Genomic DNA, 24,190 nt, shown 5'->3' on the forward strand with positions numbered 1-24,190 from the left:
GTGCCACCAGCGGGGCTCGGCTCGCAGCCGGGGAGCGCCCACCTTGTACCCTTTGCGCCGCAGCCGCCAGGCAGCGGGGCCCGGCAGTGGGGAGTGGTCGCGGAACTTCCCGAGGCCAGCTGCCGCCCGCTAGGTGAGCGCGGCAGCGAAGGGAGGCCGGAGGAAGCCTCGGAGGCGGAGGGGCGGGGGGCAAGGGGTGGGCGCTGGGGAGCGCGGGGCGGGGCGCGGCGCAGGCTCTGCGCGGGGGCTGGGAGCAGGGAGCCGCCTGGAACAATGAGGCGCGCGGCGCTTGCTGAGCGCAACACCGCGCCGGCCCGGAGGCCGAGTTCCCCGCGCTCGTTTTCGCCGCCCAGCACCGAGCGATCAGCATCGGAGCAAACCCCGCCGGCCGCCCTGGACGCGAGCGCGGATCGCCGGGTCTCTGGGGCGGCGCCAGGAGGCTGCTCGGCGGAGGCGGGCTGCCGCTGCGGGAGCCGCTGAGCCGCGCGCGCGTCTGGCGCCCGGGCCCCGGCTCTCTGCTCCAGTCGGCGAGATTGTGGGAGCGCGTGGCGCGCGCCCGAGCGGCCGCGGGAGAAGAAGATGTGACACGCTCGTCCCCGACTCCACGCCGCGGGGTCGGGCGCAGTGAGGCGCGGCGTACGGAAAAGGTGGGCGACCGAGGGCTCGGGGTCGGGCGGTGCCAGACGGCTGCCGCTGGGTCGCCGGAGCCTGGGCGCAGCTCGGCACCGAGTTAGACTCGGCGACCCGCTCCCAGACCTGTGGTGGTGTGTAGGGGGAGCGCTGAGGACAGTTTTTTTGGGGGGAGAAGCAGGAATTCCTCGAGAGGTGAGACCACCGGAAGACTTGCGCTCCTGGGATAAGAGGACACAGTGTGCCCCGGTGACTCAGTGACCCTGATCTTTAAGTTTGGCTCTGGAAGGGGCTAGATGTCTTTAATTGTCTTCTCGACCCCATCCGCAGGCACAACTGCGCTTCTTAAAGTCTAAAGTGCGTTGCACTGATCTCTAGTTTTCTGTAGCTGAAACGTTTGGGGCAGAAGGATCTTGTGAATCTTGAGCAGTGGGGTGTTCGTTCTTGCGCACTGGCGCGAGGAGGGCGGCTTCGGAGTTGTCCCACTTTCCACCGTGTACCGAAAGGAGATTTGATGTATTCGGGGGGTACGGAATGCAACGTCCATCTCCTTCGGATTTTGCGATGCAGGGGGATGGAGCGGAGTGAAACTCCTGGCTGGAGCGAAGCGGCTGCTGCCTCCTTCCAGAGCGATCCGAATAGCTGTTTGGGAAGCCGTGCTTTCCAGGAATTTAAATGAGACTTTTTGCAAATGCCTTCCAGGTCTCTCCCCCGGTACCGTGTTTGTTTTGTCAGGCTGAACTTTCAAAGCTGTTTTATAATCCGAGAAGCACTTTGGGAGAAGAGTAATGCTTGGCTGGATTGGTTGTGAACGTATTTTTAGTGAGCAGGCTGAAAAATTGAGGAGAGGCAAACCATATTTGGTCGGAATCTTTGCTTTGTGTGCGGTTGGCGTTCTGACCGGGAAGGGGCCAGCTGATCCCCAGCTCTGTCGGCTCTATGCTTGGTGAGGACATTGCTGGGAGACTCGAAAGTATTTTAAGTACTTTCTGCACATTTTAAACGCCTCGGGCAGGTTGCTCGATAGTTACTTTTTTTTTCCAATTTTGGTCAACATACTTTGCCATGTTGAAATAAAATTCATGACCCGTGGGTTTCAAAAATTGAAATGCTGTTGTTGCAAACTTGGGGTTGACGTTTTCTTCTAAAAGGAGAATTGATGTGTGGCCTTGAGCTTATTTTTACCCTGCTATTTTTCTGAAACTGGCAACCAAAATTTTTCCAACCCTTGAAGGCTCGCATTTCCCACTAATGCATCGGGAAAACTGTTGGCAGTAGGGAGTGGGGAATGCTGGAAATTAATGGAAGAACTGCCTTGAATTTTACAGCTGAGTTTAAGAAAAGTCACTCAAACATGTTGGAATTCTTGATAAAATTTTTTTTGTGAGTGAGGTAAACTGGGGTATTCCTTTCTGCTTGGTGCAGGTGAAGCTTCTGAAGCTTTGTGTTAAATCTAGGAAGTAAAGATAAAGAATTGAGGATATTTAGACTGGAGGATTCAAAGCTGATATAATTTCACATCTGAAAATATATGAATGGATTTATTATGTGGAGAAGAGCAGGCAGCTCTGCTCCATCTCTGATGAGGATAATTAAGAGAGAAAGGTTTACTCATGGGGTGAATACATCAGCTGGGTCTGGGGAAGGATGTGTGGCCAGCCTGTGAGATTAGTTGAACAGTGAAGTGGTTGCTGAGAAATTCCTGTAGATGTTTCTTTCTGGAACTCTTTTTTTCTGAGATTCTCCTTTTCCTGAGATGATGAAGTATGTGAATGCTTATGCTAACTGGAGTTTTATCCTCTGTGTCTACAGTTTATCCAAGTGTTTCTCAGTGCTTAAGTCTTTCTATAAATACCAATTTATTTCTATACTTTTGTACCTATTGCTTAGGTAAGTCAATGACAAGTTCCTTTCCAGAAACTTGGAGATATTTGACCTTTGAGAAACTTTTAATTAATGTCTGGATTTGGTGTATCATTCTTGATGCTTTTGCATAAAAAATGTTTTATGCATTAATAATTGGGACAGCCTTTGTTTTAATATTCACCTAAGTATACAGTGTTTTTTCTCCCTCTTGGATCTTCTATTATATCATCATAATTTTTAATTGCTTAAATTAAGTGAACTACTTTACTTTTCTTGCTTGAATGTCTTAGCAAAGATAGTGCCTTCAAGGTAGGGGTATGTCAAGCTTTGCGATTTTAATCATTGGACATGTCTTTAAAAAGAACTAGGGGATTAAATTGACAACTGACAGTAAGAGAAATAATTACATAGAATCAGATACTAATTTTGGAGTCAGGACTGTGCGGGTGTAATTTACACAGCAGTTTTCAATGTTCTTAACGGGTTGGTGTCAAGTCCAAACCCTGAGTGTGCTGGAAGAGGTGACAAGCTACTCTTATGCATAAACATCGGCCTGTGGATTACTACATCTGCCATTTTTCTACTTTTGAGCAATTTATGTGTAAACATGGGGCTTGGGCAGAAGCATGGATTTATTATGACTCTTAAAAAATGCTATCCTGATCTTAAATTCGAAGCCCCGTCCCGCCCCCCTAAATTGATGGGGCAGAAATGCAATTCAAAATGCATGGAACACACCTGGCCTGTGGGTGAAGTGGTGGCCCTAATGTAAAGGGTGTGAGACTGGCCCGAGCAGTCCTCAGCCGGTAGTTTGGTCCAGCCCTCACATCCACTCTAGACCTGCCGCTTGGTAAAAGCTGGGTTTCCCGCAGTGGTCTGCCTATTGTCTTCCGTTGGCCCTAGGCAGGTTCCGGTCTGCCTCACAGCGCCAAGTCCCCCCTGCTTTGACGTGGAATTGCCCTCTGGATGGAATGACATAAGAGCACCGCCACCCACTCTCAGGGACTTGTCTGAACAGACCTGTCCATACCCCTCCTGCTTTCCGCTGCCCACTGTGGTCTTCTCCAGGAAAGAATCCCCAGTTTCAGGCAGATGTTTCTAACAAGTGTGAGGTCTGGGTAGCAGTTTTGCACTGGACTTTCTCAGAGAATGAAGCAGCAGGGAGACCTCTCGGTCCCGAGTCCTGCACAGAGCTGCGTGGTTTTCAGGGCTGCCAGATGAAGACTCTGCTTAAACTCTCTCCAAGGTGTCTTCCAGCATGGGGATTGCGTGGAATGGATAATTGGTGTTTTCTGGCATATTAGAAAGCTGATTCCCCTGCTCAGAAGAGAAGGAACCTTTAGTTATCCATACTGGACATCCCTTCCAACAGCCCATAGTCCTGGGGAGAGCAGTGATGCCAAGAATAATCAGAGCCTCTGCTTTGAGACTTTTCATGCCCCACCCTGCTATTATGTCTGCACAGGGCATCAAGGGGCACCTTGGCCATAACCTGAGCCATGCTATGAGACTGAGCTCAGAAGCAGGAAGTGGCTGCCTCAAGAGTGAGAACAGAGCTGGGTCTGAACTTGGGCTTGGATGTCTCCAAATGCAGATGACACCACTCTGATGGCAGAAAGGAACTGAGGAACCTCTTGATGAAAGTGAAAGAGGAGAGTGAAAAAGTTGGCTTAAAATTCAACATTCAAAAAACTAAGATCATGGCATCCGGTCCCATCACTTCATGGCAAATAGATGGAGAAACAATGGAAACAGTGACAGAGTTCATTCTCTTGGGCTCCAAAATCACTGCAGATGGTGACTGAAGCCATGAAATTAAAAGACACTTGCTCCTTGGAAGAAAAGCTATGATCAACCTTGACAACATACTGAAAAGCAGAGACATTACTTTGCCAACAAAGGTCCATCCAGCTTAGGCAAAGCTATGGTTTTTACAGTAGTCATGTATGGATGTGAGAGTTGGACCGTAAAGAAAGGTGAGCACCAAAGAAGTGATGCTTTTGAACTGTGGTGAAGAAGACTCGTGAGAACAGACTGCAGGAGATCAAATCAGTCAATCGTAAAGGAAATTGGTCCTGAAGATTCATTGGAAGGACTGATGCTGAAGCTGAAGCTTCAATACTTTGGCCACCGGATGTGAAGAACTGACTCATTGGAAAAGACCCTGATGCTGGGCAAGATTGAAGGCAGGAGGAAAAGGGGGTGACAGGATGAGATGGTTGGATGGCATCACTGACTTGATGGGCGTGAATTTGAGCAGGTTTTGGGAGTTGGTCAGGGACCAGGAAGCCTGGTGTGCTGCAGTCCATGGGGTTGCAAAGAGTCATACCTGACTGAGCGACTGAAGTGAACTGAACTTGGGTGTCTCCAAAGGCCATGCAGCAACATGAGATACCACTCTGAAGAGGAAGGGCACAGACTGGGAGCTCTCAGCCCCACCCGGGCATGCTGGCTCCGGAAGGTTGTCCAGGCTGCAAGCGCAGGGCCTGGAGCTCGTGTCTTTTGGAACCTGGAGGCAGACAGAAGCTTGAGTTACAGCTGAAAGGTGGCCCAGGCCATTTGGGGTATCTGCTCATGCAGTAGTAGGATGAAATTCAGGCTCACGGGGTGTGACAGCAGTGACATTTCCAAAGAAAAATATAAGCTAAGATTCAAGACAATTACCCCTGTGCTTTGAGGCCTCCCCCATGGCTCAGACAGTAAAGAATCTGTCTGCAATGCAGGAGACCTGGGTTCGATCCCTAAGTTGGAAAGATCCCCTGGAGAAGGGAATGACAACCAGCTCCAGTATTCTTGCCTGGAAAATCCCCTGGGCAGAAGAGCCTGCCAGGCTACAGTCCGTGGGCTCGCAAAGAGTCAGAAACGCCTGAGCAACTAACACACTTTTGAGTTATTGGGTCAAAGAGTGCAAGCCTAAAAAGTAGTCCCTTGGGATGTTTAGAAATATATTGGCTAAAGCATTAGAGAATACATCGTAAAGAAAAATCCTGCAGTGTCTTGATCAGAAGCCTTTGTTTTTAGAAATTTAAAATTCACATACTTAGTCCTATGCTAGGCTGCTTCTAAGACTTGAGCCTGAGAGAAGAATGCTGTATTAACTTTAGAACCATTGGTTTTCTGCGTTTAAATTATACAAATTTTTCAAGTACAGGTTCTTGCATGTTGTTAATTATTGTGGCTTCTAGAATGTCTTCCCTAGATAGCATATTGAAAAGCAGAGACATTACTTTGCCAACAAAGGTCCGTCTAGTCCAGGCTATGGTTTTTCCTGTGGTCATGTATGGATGTGAGAGTTGGACTGTGAAGAAAGCTGAGTGCCGAAGAATTGATGCTTTTGAACTGTGGTATTGGAGAAGACTCTTGAGAGTCCCTTGGACTGCAAGGACATCCAACCAGTCCATTCTGAAGGAGATCAGCCCTGGGATTTCTTTGGAAGGAATAATGCTAAAGCTGAAACTCCAGTACTTTGGCCACCTCATGCGAAGAGTTGACTCGTTGGAAAAGACTCTGATGCTGGGAGGGATTGGGGGCAGGAGGAGAAGGGGACGACAGAGGATGAGATGGCTGGATGGCTGGATCACTCACTCGATGGACGTGAGTCTGAGTGAACTCCAGGAGTTGGTGATGGACAGGGAGGCCTGGCGTGCTGCGATTCATGGGGTCTCAAAGAGTCGGACACGACTGAGCGACTGAATTGAACTGAGAATGACTTTCTGGAGTAGGAAATGGCAAACCACTCTGGTATTCTTGCCTGGGAAATCCTATGGACAGAGGAGCCTGAAAGGCTACAGTCCATGGGGTCACAAAAGAGTTGGCCATGACTGAGTGACTGAGCATAGAATGAGTTGGCTCTAAATTACATTTGGGAAAAGGTAAATCTTGTAGGTACCCCAATAGCTTTCATGAATCAGAAATTAATGTGAAAAGTAGCTTCCTTGAAAGTCTATTGATGGCTTTTTTGCAGTGTGTTAAAACCTGTATATGTACCTCTGGCCACAGATGGGTAGGAAAAACTGCCATTAATACGGAATTTGTTTTCTAAATGATAGTTTATCCAATAGGTGCATGATTAAAGGAATGAATTTGCTTTTCTTATTAGAAGAAGGGTCTTACTATGTAAATTATATTTTACAATTGGGAAAACTATACCCCTGAGAAGTCCCAGCGCCAAAAAAAAAATGAGGACTATCTTTTAAAAGACGACGCAAGCACACACACACATTGGCACACCCTCACACACACTCACACTTAAATATGGGAGGAACACATCCGAGGACTGATGTGACTTCATGTCAGATATGAGGAGAGAGAATGTCAATCGTGACAAGTAAACATTCCTGGCTGGGATTCATGGCCACTGAGAAACAAACTCAGGATCAGAACCCTGGCCATCTGACTGAGAGAACACTCTTCTTCCTGTATCAGTGATCTCTGCAGAATTCCACACTGTCAGTGGAGTAGGAAGATCTCAAAAATGTTTAGGGTTTAAACTGCACTCTTAGTTTATTATAAGTAGACCATGTCTTAGAGAAAGAAATGGCAATTCACCCCAGTATTCTTGCCTGGAGAATCCCCTAGACAGAGGAGCCTGGTGGGCTACAGTCCAGGGGGGTCACAGAAGAGTTGGACATGACCGAGCGAGTGCACAGCAACAAAGACTGCATGTGGGAACACGCACTTTTTTCTCTCTGTGTGCAGTGTGAGGGTTCTTACAGCATCAACATCTTCGGGTACCCAGGTAGGTGCAGGATGTGTTTCATCCTCGGGACCAGATCCTGCAGTGGCATCTCCAGCAGGGCATCTAGGGTGCATCAAGGGTGCTGGGCTGGGCCAGGTGACTGGACTCCTGGTATCAAAACTCAAGTTCCCTGCAGGGGGAGGTAGATTCAGAACAGGATTAGAGGAGGAAGGTCAGGTGTGTGCGTGTGTGTGCTTGCTTTATACTTCATTTTTATATGGTGGATGAAAGCAGGACTGAGGGTTGCAGTTAGATGTTTCAACATTTCCCTTGTTTATCCTGTGTGCTTGCCAAGGACATTTTTGCTTAAAGTCAAGTACCTTGGGATGCCCAGTCACCTGTGTACCTCAAAACCAAGTGTCCTTCCTTTAGTGTCTGGCAGTTTGTAGGGAGAACAGAACGCAGGGGCTGTCACAGGCCCCCTTGCTTGTGTGGGGAGAACAGGGGACAGATGGTAAAGTTCACACCAAGATACACAAAAGTGAGTGTCAGTCGCTCAGTTGTGTCCTACTGTTTGTGACCCCATGGACTGCAGCCCGCCAGGCTCCTCTGTCCATGGGATTCTCCAGGCCAGAATACTGGAGTGGGTTGCCATTCCCTTCTCCAGGGGATCTTCCCCACCCAGGGATTGAACCTGGGTCTCCTGTATTGCAGACGATTCTTTACCAACTGAGCAAAACCTTAAGCATCTGATGATCTCCAGGTGCCAGGGCAGTGACATCATGGAACATATCGGGTCTGGAGCAGACTTTCCTTTTCTCACATTTTGTTAGCTACTTTCAGGAAGTCAGACTTAAACCATTCAACCCTATTATTTGTATGCCTCCCTGAATCTCACAGAGAACACCTGAAAAGTGCCTCTCTTTTCATAATGATCCCAGATGTGGTTGGGCATCTTTGTTCCTTTCTTTAACAGAGCATTCAGAAGTGAGGGACATGTGTAGTCAGCCGGTAATTAGTAAATAAATTGGGTAGGACCTTCCCAGGGAGAGTTTACAAAAGCACTCATCTCAGATTCATAAACGTATCAAATCCTAACAATCAGAGCACACACATTAGCAGCCCCTGGTGGGATAATAAGGCTGGTCCCCAGGGATGGGCTGGCGGTGGTTGTGGTTGGGCTGCATTTTTCTCCTGCTTGCCCATGAATCATCTGTGAACAGATATTAAAATTTGGGAAAGGTCCCTGGGCAGGAAAGTATCAAGTCTCAGCTGACCACAAGGAATTGCAAGTGCGGTGCTTTGATTCTGAGTTCTGGCCCTCCCGGTGCAGGTGGAGAAGGTGACACACACCTCTGGTGGGAAGCCGGAGACGGTACTGTGCTCTGTCCCCACCGGTGTGTCACACCTGGCCTGAAGTGTCACACATGGCCCTTACACGTTCTGCCAGCACTCCCTGCAGGAGACAGCAACCCAGACTAAGGGCATCTTCCCGGGACAGAGGGTCAGCTGCGTGTGGAGTCATGAGAGTTCATATGGCGCTTCCTGTATTTTCCAAGCATCTTCCCAGACTACGTCCTCTATGTGCTAAGCGCTCTGCATTGCTTTCCCTAAAGGTCGAGTGAGGGCTCAGGGCAGCCCTGGGTGAGTCAGTTAATTAAAGGAACTCTTTCCATTACTCTGAACCCAAAAAATAAAGTCTGACACTGTTTCCACTGTTTCCCCATCTATTTCCCATGAAGTGATGGGACCAGATGCCATGATCTTCGTTTTCTGAACATTGAGCTTTAAGCCAACTTTTTCACTCTCCACTTTCATTCAGTTCAGTTCAGTTCAGTCGCTCAGTCGTGTCCAACTCTTTGCGACCCCATGAATCGCAGCACGCCAGGCCTCCCTGTCCATCACCATCTCCCGGAGTTCACTCAGACTCAAGTCCATCAAGTCCGTGATGCCATCCAGCCATCTCATCCTCGGTCGTCCCCTTCTCCTCCTGCCCCCAATCCCTCCCAGCATCAGAGTCTTTTCCAATGGAAAATAAAGACTGTCGTCAGTGGTTGAAGTTAGGGACTTCAAGTGATTCTGTGTGGTAAATAGAACATTGCAAGAGTTTAATGAAAGCACGTGGAGTTTTTTAAAAAAAAATACATGGAGCATTTGAATAAACTGTTCTTGCTCCATTAAAGTATGCTTAAGATACAAAGGATGACCTGCAAATGAACAGAGAGGTACCTAAGTGTGGCTTTCCTCTCACCCAAGGAAGTCATTTTAAATCGCTTTCATAATCCAGTTAAGTGGATTTTAATGACGACATGTGTGTTGGTCGTTAGCAGCCACGTTGCTGCCTGTGGCATTGCGGCAGCTCCATCCCGTGACAACCCCCAGCACCACCAACACTCGGCATCTCCACAAAGTCTCACAGACCCAGGTCTGTTCTAGACATACACACCTGGCAAAGGAAGCTCTTTGGAGGAACCTCCATCCACTTTGGGCTTCCCAGGTGGTGCTAGTGGTAAAGAACCCACCTGCCAGGGCAGGAGATGTAAGAGACGTGGGTTCAGTCCCTGGGTTGGGAAGATGCCCTGGAGGAGGGCATGGCAAATCACTCCAGTATTCTTGCCTGGAGATTCCCACAGACAGAGGAGCCTGGCAGACTACAGTCCATGGGGTCACAGAGAGTCAGATACGACTCAGCATTGCACCATCCACTATCACAGGCCTGGGTTGACTCCCACAGCGTTCAGTGCTACTGCCATTTGTGGTAATATATTAAAATTGAAAATCTGTGAAAATGGTTCCATTTTGTGAAGGACCTTAGCTCTCTGCACACCCTTGAGCCCTTTTAATTTTCCTCATGAGTCACGCTGTGCCAACTTAATGAGGTTTGCACTACCAGTTGGTTTCTCTGCACTTTTTAATTATGTTGTTGTCCTGGACAAGGTCTTTGATAACTGAAAGTGGGTAGAAAATTCTCTTACTGGGTTCTGAAATTCTGATGCCAGTCAGGAAGGCCTAGGCCTGTGATCAGACTAGCTCACCAACTCGTGCTGTGTTCTTCTGGGAATTCAGAACCATGGGTTATTGAAGCTGGTTTCCAGTGGATCCCAACATTTCAGGAGAGGGTGTGAACTCAGCCTTGACCTTTGCAGTGGGCTGAGTGTTTGTTTTGCTTGTTTGTTTGGTTTTCGTCTTTCCAACTGCTTTAGACTGCTTGAGAAGATTTACTCTCTGGCAGGGAACCTCAAAGTCAAGACAATTTTGTGGCCTCCTAGAAACTGATGATGAATAATTCAGATCTTACAAGAGGTCCTGCCTTTCCCTTGTTTGTGCTGTGTGTCTGCTCCGTTGTGTCAGACTCTGCAACCCCATGAACTGTAGCCCGCCAGGCTCCTCTGTCCATGGGATTCTCCAGGCAAGAATACTGGAGTGGGTTGCCATGCCCTCCTCCAGGGGATCTTCCTGACCCAGCATTTGAACAGGTCTCCTGCACTGTAGGCAGATTCCTTACTGTCTGAAACACAAGCAAACCTGACAAGCAGGTGAATAAAGATGATCTGTCTCCCAGGTGTAGAGGCCAGGCACCTGCTGTGTCCAGCTGAGCTGCGTATCAGGATGGGTGAGGGGCAGCTGACAGGGGAGGGGGTCCCCTCGGAGTTCGGGGGGTCTTCACTTTCAGCCTTATAGAGAGGATAATAGGAAAAGCAAGAGAGTTCCAAAAAAACATCTACTTCTGCTTTATTGACTACGCCAAAGCCTCTGACTATGTGGATCACAGCAAACTGCGGAAAATTCTTCAAGAGGTGGGAATACGAGACCATCTGACCTGCCTCCTGAGAAATCTGTATGCAGGTCAAGAATCAACAGTTAGAACCGGACATGGAACAATGGACTGGTTCCAAATTGGGAAAGGAGTACCTCAAGGCTGTATATTGTCACCTTGCTTATTTAACTTCTATGAAGAGTACATCATGCGAAATGCCAGGCTGGATGAAGCACAAGCTGGAATCAAGATTGCTGGGAGAAATATCAATTACCTCAGATATGCAGATGACACCACCTTTATGGCAGGAAGCAAAGAGGAACTGAAGAGGTTTTTGACGAAAGTGAAAGAGGAGAGTAAAAAAGCTAGCTTAAAACACAACATTCAAAAAACTAAGATCATGATGTCCAGTCCCATCACTTCATGGCAAATAGATGGGGAAACAGTGGAAACAGTGACAGACTTTATTTTCTTGGGCTCCAAAATCACTGCAGATGGTGACTGCAGCCATGAAATTAAAAGACAGTTGTTCCTTGGAAGAAAAGCTATGACCAACCTAGACAGGATATTAAAAAGCAGAGACATTACTTTGCCAACAAAGGTCCGTCTAGTCAAAGCTATGGTTTTTCCAGTGGTCATGTACGGATGTGAAAGTTGGACTATAAAGAAAGCTGAGCACCGAAGAATTGATACTTTTGAACAGTGATGTTGGAGAAGACTCCTGAGAGTCCCCTGGACTGCAAGGAGATTAAACCAGTCAATCGTAAAGGAAATCAGTCCTCAATATTCACTGGAAGGACTGATGCTGCAGCTGAAACTTCAATACCTTGGCCACCTGATGCGAAGAATTTACTCATTGAAAAAGACCCTGATGCTGGGAAAGATTGAAGGCGGGAGGAGAAGAGGATGACAGAGGATGAGATGGTTGGACGGCATCACCGACTTGATGGATATGAGTTTGAGCAGGCTCTGGGAGCTGGTGATGGTCCGGGAAGCCAGGCGTGCTGCAGTCCATGGGGTCACAAAAAGTTGGACACAACTGAGCAACTGAACTGAACTGAACGATGGTCCTACATGTAGGGTAGCAAAGGAGACACAGACATAAAGACACATGGACTCTGTGGGAGGGGCCGAGGGTGGGATGATTTGAGAGAATCGCATTGAAACATGTATATTACCATATGTAAGACAGATGACCAGCGCAAGTTCAATGCGTGAAGCAGGGCACCCAAAGCCAGTGCTCTGGGACAACCCGGAGGGATGAGGTGGGAGGCGGGTTCAGGATGGGGGGACACATGTGCACCCGTGGCTGATTCATGTCGATGTATAGCAAGATTATCACAGTATTGTAAGGTAATTATCCCCCATCAAATAAATTAATTAATTGAAAAAAAAAGACAGATGTGGGAACTTATCTAGTCTGCCTTTGTGTTGCCATCTCAAACATTCCTCCTGCAAATCCTGTAGATATTTGTTGAGTAAAAGTCGTTCCTTTCATGGCAGACTTGGGCTTGTTGCCATCAAGCAGTGGAGTTCCACCCAGTGCCTCTTTATCCTCAGGGCTGGGGAGTCAAGGAGAGGGGCCGAGGACACTCCTTCCATGAATCGTGCATCTCACAGGGTTGTTATTGTACTCGGTCCCTGGTTCACGCTCTTTGGCCACAGTTAACAAGTCTGGGAACAGGAACGTGCTGAGGCCAGACATTTCCTTCTTAGGAAGAGAACTAACTTGGCTTCTTGTCATAGTCTCCGCAGCCCCCAGACTCTCCCCTGAGGGAGGGCGGATGAGGTTTCTTGTGCTGGATTCCGTGCTCCCTGCCATCAGCCTCCATCTCCATCTCTTTCTCCGACACACACCTCATTGCATCCATACCTACAAGAGTGCTGTGGGGGCGCGGCAGGGGATTTCAGTCCCTGACCTCTGCTTGGAGACTTGAACACTGATGCTTACTTTATTATAGCAGGTGCTAACGACTTATGAGCTGTGAAAAGTTTCTTTTCAGTGCACCGGAGGTCAGAACTGGACATTTAATTTGAAACCCATATGGCACTGACTTGACAGTATGGGGAGACCCTTTATAAACTGTAGAGGGCAGTCGCTCTGAGAGACATGATCTCTGGAGCCAACAGACTAAGTTTCAGATTCCAGGCCTCCACTTTGGAGGAATTTGTGGTCGTTATTCTTTTTTCTTTTCTTCTTTCTGTTCTACTTAAAAAAAAAAAAAAAATCAGACTTTTAGAGCAGCTTAAGGTTCCCAGCAAAATTGAGCAGAACATATGAAGACTTCCTGCCTCACACATGCATGGCATCCCCTATTATCAGCATACCCCCAAATGGTATATTTGTTGCAATCCGATGAACCTACATTGATGCATCATAATGTCCCAAAGTCCATAGTTAACCTTTGGGTTCACTCTTGGGTTTATACATTCTATGTTGTTGATGTTGCTGTTGTAGTTGCTAAACTGTGCCTGACTCTTTTTTGACCCCATGGGCTGTAGCCCGCCAGGCTCCTCTGTCCATGGGATTCTCCAGGAAAGAAGCCTGGAGTGGATTGCCATTTCCTTCTCCAGGGGATCTTCCCAACCCAGGATCAAACATGAGTCTCCTGCACTGCAGGCAGACTTCTTAGCATCTGAGCTGCCAGGAAAGTTGAAAACTTATGTCCACACAAAAACTCAGCTGCCGGACGTGGATGAATAGCAAGGACTGGTGGTCGCACATGGGGCCCGCATATTCTCCACCTCTGTTCTGCTGGAGCACACGTTCCATGGTCCTGGTCTCCCTTCCAGCTTCACTTAGAATACACAGAATCAAAGACACAACTCTGGAGACCTCCAAGACAGCGACAGGGGAGCAGGAAACCAAGGCTGGCCCTTTGCACGCGGGTTCCTGTAGGGCTCCCGGCTACGTGCCTTTGAAGTCGGCCCAACTGATGTCCATGGACTCTTAACTTCAGTTTCTCATCATGAAACTGAGGCACTCATAGCACACAGCACACAGGTCATTCTTAGGTTTATCACTGACACAGCAGCACACTTGGAGCCTGTGAGCTCTACCCCTTCTACCACCGGGCGAGGCTTAAACACACGCAGGCAGCTGGTCAGATGCAGCCAGGCCACTCAGTGTCACCTCCAGAACTGAGCAGGCTGCCCAGAGGTTTCCATAAGTCACGGAAGATGAATCTTATTCAGTTCAGTTCAGTTGCTCAGTTGTGTCCAACTCTGCGACCCCACGAATCGCAGCACGCCAGGCCTCCCTGTCCATCACCATCTCCCGGAGTTCACTCAAACTCATGTCCATCGAGTCAGTGATCCAGCCATCCAGCCATCTCATCCTCTGTCGTCCCCTTCTCCTCCTGTCCCCAATCCTTCCCAGCATCAGAGTCTTTTCCAATGAGTCAACTCTTTGCATGAGGTGGCCAAAGTACTGGAGTTTCAGCTTTAGCATCATTCCTTCCAAAGAAATCCCAGGGCTGATCTCCTTCAGAATGGACTGGTTGGATCTCCTTGCAGTCCAAGGGACTCTGAGGAGTCTTCTCCAACACCACAGTTCAAAAGTATCAATTCTTCAGCGCTCAACTTTCTTCACAGTTCAACTCTCACATCCATACATGACCACTGGAGAAACCATAGCCTTGACTAGACGGACCTTTGTTGGCAAAGTAATGTCTCTGCTTTTGAATATGCTATCTATGTTGGTCATAACTTTTCTTCCAAGGAGTAAGCGTCTTTTAATTTCATGGCTGCAGTCCCCATCTGCAGTGATTTTGGAGCCCCCAAAAATAAAGTCTGACACTGTTTCCCATGAAGTGATGGGACCAGATGCCATGATCTTCGTTCTCTGAATGTTGAGCTTTAAGCCAACTTTCTCACTCTCCTTTTCACCCTGGCATGAATACCCTTGCAGAATAGCCTTCTGGGAGGGGTGTGGTGCCCCAGTTTCTGCAGCTCTCTTGCCAGCATTCAGGAACTCTGTGCTGGGTGCTCAGTTGCTTAGTCATACCTGACTCTTTTGTGACCCCATGAACTGAATCTGCCCAGCTCCTCTGTCTATGAGATTTTCCAGGCAAGAATACTGGAGTGGATTGCGGTTTCCTCCTCCAGGGGATCTTCCTGACCCAGAGATTGAATCCACACATTCTGTGTCTCCTACACTGGTAGGCGGGTTCTTTAGCACTGAGCCACCTGGGAAGCCCCCAGGAATTTTGTGAGCTGATTATTAAATTATATTAAAAACAAAGATGGTCAGCTCTCAAAACTCATCGATTCCTAACAGTTTCATCACATCTTCTGCCTTTTCTCCTTCAGGAGTCCTCTGCATCTATTGCATCTGTGTAGCAAAAATACTGAGATGAGCTTCTGTGTCTGTTCCCACCTCTGAGTTCAATAAGGACACATAAGTAGATTGAAATTGGCCGTGGTGGAAATATTTACACCATAGAAAGGCCAATGCTAAAAATCAGGTCTCCTCCCCACTCCCTTTGCCTGAGAGCCAATTTAAAAACTTTTATCTGTTCATTGCTGAGCAGGGATGGCATTTAGAGAAGTTCCTTTTGAAAGGTTTGTTACAAGCTGTATTTATCATAGACCATTCCAGAATCCAGTAGAAAGTGTGGAAAAGGAAAAAAGGAAGAAGGGGTGACCATTCTGGGAGCACCCGTGCCTGGAAGCACATGGACTGTATAGAATCTAATAAAAATCCTCTGGAAGACCGGCTGAGCTGTGTGATGGCACTCAGCCTTTCAGAGGAGAGAGAATTGGTGTTTGTGACTCAGCTCTTTAACGTCTTCCTTCTGCAGAATGGGAATCTGGGTATGATTTGCAAAGGCAGTAGTGTTCAACGCTATGGGAAAGTTTTTGTAAGCATAATTACACTCCGCTGTTTCTTTTATTCATGTATCTGTGCCTCAGGTGTTGGAAGCCCCTTGCCAGTGGGAGAAGCAGGCACAGACACAGGGCTGGGCAGCACAGAAAGCACCAGGGAAGGGTGCCCCAGCTGGCTCCTGAGGTGACCGCCCCCATTTTCCTGCAGAGGAAATGGCCCTCACAGAGGCACTCAGCTGGGAGCCCAGTCTCGCTTGTGGGGTCCAGGGCTGCACAGGGCTGCACAGGTCAAGGTGAGCGTGGCTGGTTTGGGGAGAGGTGATGGGGATTAGGAAGCTGTGGTCACACAAGCATCTGTGGGTGGTTCTGTGGGTGGTTTGGGGATTCCTGCCAAACCACCTCCTAACCGCATGGGAGGCCAGTGCCTGTTCTCTCTCTTGCCCTGAGGTTTTACTCACTTACGCAGCCATCCAAGGGCCAACATTCAATGCAGGCACGTGGCCCCTGCCTCTGGGATTTTGGTTCAAGTCTGGAGCAGATGCCAGGACGTTTCATTTTTTTAATTAATTTTTGTTGGAGTATGGTTGCTTCACACTGTTGTGTCAATTTCTGCTGTACAGCAAAGCAAATATATATACATATGTTCCCTCTTTTTTGGATTTCCTTCCCATTTAGGTCACCAGAGAACATTGAGTAGAGTTTTGTGTGCAATGCAGTATAGGCTCTCATTCGCTTTCTATTTTATGGGCTACCTTGGTGGCTCAGACGGTAAAGAATCTGCCTGCAACGCAGGAGACTAGAGTTTGATCTCTGGGTTGGGAAGATCCCTTGGGGGAGGGAACGGCAACCCACTCCAGTATTCTTGACTGGAGAATCCCACAGACAGAGGAGCCGGGCGGGCCACAGTCCATGGGGTTGCAAAGACTAGGACACAACTGAGCGACTACCGCAAAGTGAATCAGCTGTATGTATACACAGATCCCCACTCTTTTGGATTTCCTTCCCACTGAGGTCACCAGAGAGCGCTGAGTTCCCTGTGCTCTATAGTAGGTTCTCATTAGATATCTATTTTCTGTTTAGTATCAATAGTGTATCTATGTCAACCTCAATCTGCCAGTTAATCCTCCCTCTGGCCCTTTCCCCCTTGGTGTCCATCCGTTGTTCTCTACGTCTTCATTGTCTCCAATGTGTCATCCCTTGTCTCCATTTCTCATTTTTCACATACGTGTAGCACCACATACAGAAGTGTTGTTCTGTAACCTCTGTGTCTTCACCCCCAAGAGAAGAGGATGCACAATAATAATAAGGCTCTTTCCAGCTCCACGACCCTCTGGCTCCCAGTCTCCATCTGTCCCCACGATCACCTTGTGAGACATTCAGAGCAGCTGTTTCCTAATGTTCCAGCTAAGAGAACAGAGACAGCAGAGGTTGACTGAGGCGCGCAGGTCCCACCATAGCACGTGGGGCACCCATGCTTCTCTCCACTTGCCGGGGGTTTCTCTCGGGAACACGGACCCTGGAGGTCCTCCCTGGGAGCCCTGGGAGCCACCTTGTGGTCATCTGCTCCAGGGCCAACCTCAGACCCATCCTGCGATGAACAAGGGAGCACCAGAGTTCCCCAAGATACCTTGAGCTCTGCGAGGATGACTCGATAGACTTTACAGCATAGTCATTCTATTCTTAATTTTCCTCCTGTTCAATTCCTGCAGCACTCTGTTCAGCTGTGGGACTTTATAAGAATGTGGATGTAAAATATGGTTCAGTCTATTTAGTGTCATTAGATGACAAGGAATGTGTTGCAGTAGGAGAGATTTTTGTGGGTTTTTAGATATTTCCATCTCCTTCCATTTCTTAATGACAGGAGAAGACAGAACAAGGGCGTGCACTTCAGCCCTGGGACCCCTGTTCTCATTGTGACCACATCCAGCTTTGTATCCACAGGTAGCATGCCGCATTGCCCCAGACCATGGGTTCCTCTCACTGGGGAGAAGAGGGGCTGAGTGGGTGAGGGGTGGGGGTGGAGAGATCATAGAAGCAGCACCACCGTCACAACCCCCCATTGATGCAGCATCTTCAGCCCACATCCCCGGGGCTCAAGAAATGCAGCTTTATCTCAATTCCGCAGAAGCTGTAATTTGAGTGTCTCACTCTCCTGTTTCAGTTCCCCTTCTCCTTTCCATCAGCCTGTGTGTGTTACTCACTCAGTCGTGTCTGACGCTTTGCCACCCCATGGGCTGTACCCGCCAGGCTCCTCTGTCCATGGGATTTCCCAGGCAAAAATACTGGAGTGTTTTGCCATTCCCTTCTCCAGGGGATCTTCCTGACCCAAGGATCAGAAAGGGTTTCCTGCATGCAGGCAGATTCTTTACCATCTGAGCCACCAGGGATAGTTTTTACCTCCCTTTGGGCAAGGGAAAACCTGCTCAGAAAGTATTCTTCCAAATTTTTGTCCTCCCCTCCACAATCCTTGGAATACAGCTTTTGAACTTAAAAGCTGAGAATTAACATAAAGTGCTGCTAGTTCTTCTGTGATAGTCATCCTGGGTCAGAGAAGTTCTGCTCTTTGTCCCTGTGAATTCAGGAAGGTACAGCAAAAGGGGAAAAAAAAAAATCAGTCAGGATGCCTAGCATCCTGCCAGCCTTGTGAACTTGGTTCTCCTTCCCACATTACTTTAGGCCTGGGGCGGGGGGTGGGGGTGTGTTTGATGTGTTCAGCATCGCATACCTGGACCAGCGTGTGTCAAGTGTGCAGGTATCTGAGGAGTTTATGAATGAATGAAGCAATGGAAAATCAGCGCTGTGCTTGTGCGCGCACACACACCCGATGCAAGAACAATTGTGCAGCTCTCAGCCAGGGCACAGTGACCCAGTGACTGGCAGTGACCAGAGGTGGGTAGGAACTAGAGTACGTTATCACGGGTGGCCGAAACTCAGAGAAACTTCAGAAACTATTTCATAACCTGGAAACATTTTACTGGTTCTGAAACTGAAAACCGGAGAAGCAGGCTAGACCGAAAACATCCAGACCACGTTGGATTTTCCTGAGGTCCACTGAGTCCACCCTAGCCCCTCGCACCTTTGCTGAGGCGAGGTCTGCAGATGGAAAACTTGGCTTTGAAGCTCAGGGCAGAGTTGAAAGCTCCACACAGAGAAGTATCTTTAAGGTCTCATGTTTTATATTAAATCTTCAAGTTGATTTCCTGTTTGACTCCATGATAAGTGTGTATGTGTGTTTTAAAACAAAAATTAATGTTTTTCTCACAGCCTGCTGTGAGCTCAGAGCTCTTTTACGCTTCCATAAATCATTTTAGCTTTGAGCTTTTCTCTTCCAGACTGATAACGTTGTCACATGAAAGTCCTCACCAAAGCTGGAATTCACTGTCAGATTTATATTTTGTGCTGATGTATTGGCAGGAATTATGACCCAAAGAGATCAGGAAACAGAAACATAAATATAAACACAATTAACGAGTTCTTATTCTTATTTTTACAACTTTCAGGACAAGTTTTATCTTAACAAATTTTGTTATGTTTGAAATCATAAATACTTGAAATCTGTGTAAAACAGAAATAGTGTTTCCAAACTCAGACTGCACGGTTGTGAATATTTTGCCATTTTACTCCAGACATGCTTGAGTGGTGACTTAAGGCCCCTCCTCCTCTCACCCAGGCCCTTCCCTCCCTCCTCAAAGGAGCTTCTATCTGCCATTTGTATTGGAGTTGTCGGATTTTATATAAACAGTAGCATGTGCTGGGTTTGCTTTGCAGCTTCACTTTTGCCTCAGCGCTTCCCTGACATTTATTCGCACTCTTCTGTGCAGACAGAGCTGGAGCAGTGAGCTTGGAGTTTGAGGAAGTGGCTTTTGCCCACATGCACTCTGATGGAGTGCACATGCCTCGTGGGGTGTTTGAAGACTCTTGAGAGGGGGTCTCCGAAGCGCCCTCTTCTCTGGGCTCTTGGGCGAGTGTTGCGTGCTCAGTCGTGTCTGACTCTTTGCAACCCTATGGACCACAGTCCACCAGGTTCCTCTCTTCATGGGATTACCCAGGCAAGAATACTGGAGTGGGTGGCCATTCCCTTCTTCAGGGGAATCTTCCCGACCCAGGGATCAAGCTCAGGTCTCCCCCATTGCAGGTGGATTCTTTATCATCTGAACCACCAGGATACGTATAACCCCTCCCTCCTGAATCTCTCTCTCAACCCCCACCCATCCTTCTAGGTTATCAGCATGAGCTGAGCTCCCTTATACAGCTTCCCACTAGCTATCTACACATAATAGTGTACATATGTCTATGCAACTCTCTCAGTTTGTCCCACACTCCTTCCTCCCACTGTGTGCACAAGTCTATTCTCTATGTCTGCGCAGTGTTACTTCTTTACTTTTACACAATACCAAACCTGAGCTGAAAACTACTGTGTCTTGAACTCTCACTGTGGGCCAGGTACTGTGGTGAGTCTTGTAGACCAATGAGGGTTAGGACACATATGGTGCATGTTGAATGAAGAAGCTGAGGCTTAACGGATTTATCTAACATGACAAGAAGGCTCAGAACAGGCTGTCCGACCTCAGGGCCTTCTGGTCAGCTACACACTGTAGAGTCGTGGGTCTCACTGTCCAACCCACAGTCTGGACTCGGGGGCAGTGTCCCTGAGCTGCCCCTGGGTGGTGCCAGCATCCCCCACCACTGCATCCCGTCTCCTGCCGGTGATGCTCCGGACCCTCTCAGACAAGGAAGGGAGGCCTGCACTTCTTGAGGAAGCAGGGTTCCTGCTGGCTGGAGGCCTCCTCGTGAGGACCACCTGCCAGCCACTGATGCTTTCACCGCGAATCTGGGAGAAACATTACATCCCCATGGCAGTTATGCCACTTCCCATCCTTCCCATCACCGTGAGTGTTGGAGCTACTTCAGCCGTGAGCCTTGGCACATTACCAGTATAAAGTGTAAATATCTGAATGCTGATTATCGTAAAACAAACAGACCACTGTGTCCGAAGCAGATTCAGGCAGCCAGAGACCCCAGCTGGCAGGCAGCTTGTGCATCTCTGAACAGCCAGAAACAGGCTTCCCAACCCCCCTGCCCTGCCACCACCTGCCACCCCCCTTGCAGAAAGTTCTGAGAGCTGAAAGCTGCCCAGTGCCACTTGCCCATGTGAACCTTTGCCTCTTGTTTATTTTTTTAAACTTTTTATTTTCTGTTGGGTATAACTGATTAAAAGTGTTGTGATAGTTTCAGGTATTCAGCCAGCTATACATATGTATCCATTCTCCCCTAAACTCCCCTCCCATCCAGGCTGCCACACAACATTGAGCAGAGTTCCCTCTGCTGTACAGTAGGTCCTTGTTGTTTATCCATTTTAAATCCAAGAAGTCTCTGCCTTTTCAACCATTTTCCATCTGCCCTGCTGCCGGAGGACAGACCTTGAACTGCTGAGGAAGATGGTCCCGATGAGAGGGGCATCCCACCACTCCTGGTCGCCCGTGTGCATACCAGACAGCCAGGCTCACCACCCTGGCCAGAAGGGTCTGAGCCCCGCCCCCACTCCACTCTGTCCCTCAGGGTCCACCTCTGGTCCCCTCCTCTTGGAAGCAACCAGGATGACTTCAATCCCAGTCGCTCTTCTGTCCACTCACCCATCTTGGGACAGCGAAGGCAGTCAGAATCATCACTTTGTCTTCCTACTGAGAGAGCAAACCCCCTGGGATCAGGGACCTCCACACCTGGAGCTCCTCCGAAAGTGTTGGGAGCTGGCCTCCTCTTCTGATGGGCGGAATTCATGTGGTTGGCTAGCCGGGTGAGGCTCTCTAGTGGCTGCCAGCTCAGAGCTCTGTGGATTCTGTGAACATAAAAAAGGATGTTAGGGGAAACAGGATTTTAGGGGACCACGTGATCCCACCAGTGCAGGGACATAGGCTAGAATTCAGCATGGTATTTGTGGCAGAGAGGGGAAAAAAATTTCATTAAAATTTTAAGCAAGGTGCACCGTCTCCAGCTTTGAGATATAATAGAAAAAGATGGGACTCTGGAACGGTGTAGAGGAAGGGAAACATTCAGAGCCAAATGAGATTAATAACGTTTGTAAGGAGTTTGTTATAAACATTGTGTGTGTTTGGTCACTCATTTGTGTCCGACTCTTTGCAGCCCCATGGACTGTAGCCCGCCAGGCTCCTCTGTCCATGGGATTTCCCAGGTAAGAATACTGGAGTGGGTAAAACTGAGAATGAAGAATTAAAATGAAACGGTGTAGATACAGTGACTGGTTTGTAGGGGCATCTGCTGATAGCAGTGAGTGATGCTGGTCTGGTCCACCCCCCTGACATCTGCTGTTCATAATCCCTCCCTGCCCCTGCCTGACCTAACGTGACCCCATGACACGGGTTTCCTTTGCTGGGAGCCGCTCATAGGATATCAAGTGGATCACGCTCTTCCGTACTGACACTGCCCTAGCCACCACATTTTGCTCTGAAGGGAAGCCTGGTGCTAAGGTTTGTAACTTACACGTTTGCCCAGCGAGCTCCCTCCAGTGGTCCAGCCCCCGGTAGCATCCTTCCTCCCGTCAGGGACTGCGGCATCCTTTTGAGGGCCTGGGATCACTGACCAGAAGCCGCCAGCAGTGGGGTGCCCTTCCTTCTGAGGATGAATTGCCCTCCTGCTGGTAAGAGAGAGACAGAGAAGGGGCTATCCTCCCACCAGGAGTTCTGCTCGACCTGGCTGACCTTTTCCTTTCTATTCTTCCAACATTAGCCTAAGAATGGGCTGAGATGGAGAGAGGATGCCCTAAGGAGTGGACTGTTACTGGCCTTGAGGATTCCTCACATTTATAAACAATGAAAAAGAGAAAGCAGGTCCTCTGTGAAGGGAAGGCCTGGGGTGCTGAAGAGACAGGAGCACTCCCTCCAGGGCAGCCCCCTCCTGTGCTTGGCAGGCTGAGTGTTTTCTTGAAGATGTGATGCTAGCTAATTTTAGAAAAATGGTTCTTGAAAGAAAATGACTCCTGAAGGCTGTTAAGATGCACGAGTGCCTCGCTGTAGCTCATACACCACACCTTCTTTACTATCATCTCAGTGTTAAAACAAATACTTAGGCTTTAGACAACTACACACACACACACAAAGGGCACAAGAGTTTCTCAAACCGAGAGAAAACCTGGCCAAATGGCACCTGTGGCAGAGGCATCATCCATCAACATATGTGTTAAAAAAAAGAAAAGAAACTCTCCATTCAAGAAAACCAGCAACCAAGCTTGTCAACCTCAGGGGGTAGGTAGGACAGTGTTCCAGAAGCAAAGCCCAGGAGTAACTTCTTTCATTGCTGTCATTGTTTCATCACTGAGTTGTGTCCTACTCTTGCAACCCCATGGACTGTAGCCCACCAGGCTTCTCTCTCCATGGGATTCTCCAGGCAAGAATACTGGAGTGGTCACCATTTCCTTCTCCAGGAGATCTTCCTGACCCAGGGATCAAATCCACATCTCCGACATTTGTAGGTGGGTTCTTTACCACTGAGCCACCAGGGAAGCCCTAATTTCTCTTTAGCCTTAATAAGATGGTATTAACCCTCGGCTCCCTCAGCTGCTGGAGAATCCCATGGACAGAGGCGCTTGGTGGGCTACAGTCCATAGAGTTACAAAGAGCTGGACACGACTGAAGTGACTGAGCACAAACGTACGCAATCCTCAGCTGCGTCGTGGTGTTGGTCTGGGCCGGTACTTACATTGCATAATTTAATCAGACAGCTTATCACAAATTGTGCCTTTTTGAGAATGTGATTTCTTTCTGAATGACTTGAAGGAGCATTTGAATACTCTGTGCACTTGTGGAACATCCATGCAGAAATGGGACTCATTTCTCTGAGATTAGTACATAAGATTTGGGCATCAGAATTCCAGAGCAGGTAGAAGCATCAAAATGATTTCTCGCAGTGGGTCACTTTTTTGTTTTGTCTCTAATCCTTGTCGGCATGTTACATTTCCTAGAAGCTTGGCTACAAAGGCGACAGAAAGTGGGCAAAAGATAAGAACAAAGAAAATTGGTTGAAATAGGCAGAGAGCACCCAATTGGAACTTATGCCCTAGCACGGCCAGATGCTGATGTTGGAATCCTAAAAGGAAAAAAGAGAAATCCACACAGCACAGGCCATGCTCCTCAACCTGGCCAGCAGGACCTCAACAGCCTCAGTCAAAGACACCACTCCAGAAAAGGCTGCGTGTGCTCCATCAAGGAGCCCCTTTTCATCACCGCCCGGGGACCAGTGATTTGTATGACGAGCCTCTATTCGTATGTCCCTGGTGCCATTCATGTCCCCCTGCTGATGATGAAATAGGTCAGTGAGTTACAGACACTATCCATTTGAGCTGTATCATCACAGCATTTCAGGTGTACTACACTAATGGGGGGAAAATGTTTTTTCTATCATTTATCCAACATTTCTTC

The 24,190-nt window shown here is 48.4% G+C and overlaps 1 protein-coding gene across 1 annotated transcript in view; it reads left to right on the forward strand.

The window, feature by feature from the left end:
- The window catches only part of ST6GAL2 (ST6 beta-galactoside alpha-2,6-sialyltransferase 2), a 57,242-nt gene continuing 33,312 nt past the window's right edge, over nt 261-24,190 (forward strand). The window contains exon 1 of the mRNA XM_018055319.1: nt 261-647. The gene's annotated coding sequence lies outside the window, so the exon portion shown is untranslated. The remainder of the gene's footprint in view (nt 648-24,190) is intronic.

Source organism: Capra hircus, chromosome 11, assembly GCF_001704415.2.
Source record: "Capra hircus breed San Clemente chromosome 11, ASM170441v1, whole genome shotgun sequence".
NCBI classification, from domain to species: Eukaryota; Metazoa; Chordata; class Mammalia; order Artiodactyla; family Bovidae; genus Capra; species Capra hircus.